This window comes from Rhincodon typus, chromosome 47 (genome assembly GCF_021869965.1).
Source record: "Rhincodon typus isolate 14 chromosome 47, sRhiTyp1.1, whole genome shotgun sequence".
NCBI classification, from domain to species: domain Eukaryota; kingdom Metazoa; phylum Chordata; class Chondrichthyes; order Orectolobiformes; family Rhincodontidae; genus Rhincodon; species Rhincodon typus.
The window spans coordinates 9,116,793-9,118,931 of record NC_063378.1 but is presented as its reverse complement, the minus strand read 5'-3'; positions in this window follow the sequence as shown (position 1 = coordinate 9,118,931).

Genomic DNA, 2,139 nt, shown 5'->3' with positions numbered 1-2,139 from the left:
CAGCATGGACTGGTTGGGCCGAAGGGTCTGTTTCTGTGCTGTATGACCCTATGATGGTCCCTCTATCAGTCAGGTTCTCCCTCAGTGTAGGCCCTCATGAGGTGTGGATACAGTCTCTGGCCTGGCTCCCCTCAATGGTATACAGGGGTGGATGTGGTCAGAGAGTCAACCCCATCCTCTGGACATTGTAAAATCCAATGGATTGTTTTGTGTGACCCCTTTGCACTGGGATGAGGGGGAATTTGTTCTCTGTAAGGGGAGTGAATCCATAGAATTCTCTACCAGAGGTGTGTTGTTTGGGGCTGGGTCATTGTGTAGTCAAGGCTGAGACTTTTATTCAGGAAGGTGGTGGGTGGCGGGGGAGGGGTAAGTGGAAGAGTGGAGCTGAGGATCAGATCAGCCAGGACCTCTCAGAAGCGTGGGGTAGATTTGATGGGCTGAATGGACTCCGAAATTTGCCCAAATTAACTCCGAACCCGCTCGCTCCTGCAGCTGGCCTCAAAACTGGTCCCGGCAAGGCCTCTGGCCTGTGCAGCCCGATTGGCAGGCTGGTAGCGGTTACCATGGTGATGGTCTTCCTCTTGGGAGCAGCGGCCGTGACGGTGTGGGCTGTCGGTGAGTGAGCAGGGCCTGGGTCGAAGGAGGCGACGGAGGTAGGGAGGGTGTGTAGGAGGCGACGGAGGTAGGGAGGGTGTGTAGGGGGCGATGGAGGTAGGGAGGGGGTGTAGGAGCTGGAGGGGGGGTTACAGGGGCAGGGAGGGGGTGGTTGGACTGGGAGTTGATGTGGGTCTGTTAGAGGAGGCGGTCGGGGAGTGGTGGTGATGGGTGACTGGGAATGGGTTATGAGTTTGGACATGGGAAGGGGGTTTAGTTGAGTTTGGGATGAGGTGGGCCCTTACTGGCTGGGAAGCACCAATATCATTTTGGATCTTCATCTGTTTCCCTTTCAGTGACATACATGAAGAAAGCAGAAACCCACCTCTACAATGGTAAGCTTGAGATGGAGATCATGGCAGCTCTGCCTTCCGTATCCCTCAGTTAGACCCGCACTCGGAGCACCGTGCACAGTTCCAGTCCCCGTGTCCCTCAGTTAGACCCACACTCGGAGCACCGTGCACAGTTCCAGTCTCCATGTTCCACATATGATCCCAGAACTGATGGATTTAAAACCATCGGGACAGACTGAACAGATCGGGGATGTTTTCTCTCGTGAAGAGGAGGCTGAGGGATGACCTGGTTTTGGGGTTTAAAATTCTGAAAGGGGTTTTGCTCGGGGAGATGGAGAGAAGGTGTTTTCAGTTGTGTGTGCATCTACGTGTGTGCGCCTGTGTGTAGGTATGGGGGAGACCAGAACAAGGGGCCATCGACAGAAGACAGTCCCAAATAAATCTGATGGGAAATTCAGGAGAAACATCTCCCCCCCAGAGGCAGTGGGGCGAATGTGGGACTCGCTCCCCCAGAGACAGTGGGGGGGGGGGGGGGGGGAGGCGGGTGGAATATGGAGCACCGAGGGGCCGAATGGCCTGGTGGGATACAAGAAGATAGCATCAACTCCTTCCTACATCAAAAATCTTCAACTAACAAGCTATCGGGCAAAACCTTTGGTAGGATTACCTTTTATTAGTGTTTCAATCAAGATTTTAAAATGCTAATATTTTTCCACAATTACATTTAAGGCAATAATTCAAATCACAGACACCCCCGTTACAATATATAATTTGCAAGTAGTTTTAACTGCAGTACACACAGTAATAGCCTTTACAAAAATCTTTTTCCATGTTCTGCTAAAAAATAAAATACCCTTTCTCCCTCGCCCCGCCACACCACCTAAGCATTTCTAAATGGGACATTTCATGTCAACTGTCACGCTGCAGTTCCACTCTTACACCACAGGAAGTGCTGCAGCACCACCCAACGGCAACAAACTTCACACGCTACTCCCAGTGTCATCACAAGTCCTGACCCAATGGTGGGACAGGCTCAGGAAGGGGGCTGAATGGCCTCCTCCTGTTCCTGTGGGACAGACTCGAGGAGGAGGAAGGTTGGGGGGGGGGGGGGGGGGGGGCGACGTGCTGCTGCGGTGAGAGCGGGTGGAGGAGGAGGAGGAGGAGGAGGGGCTGAACGGCCTCTTGTGAAAAC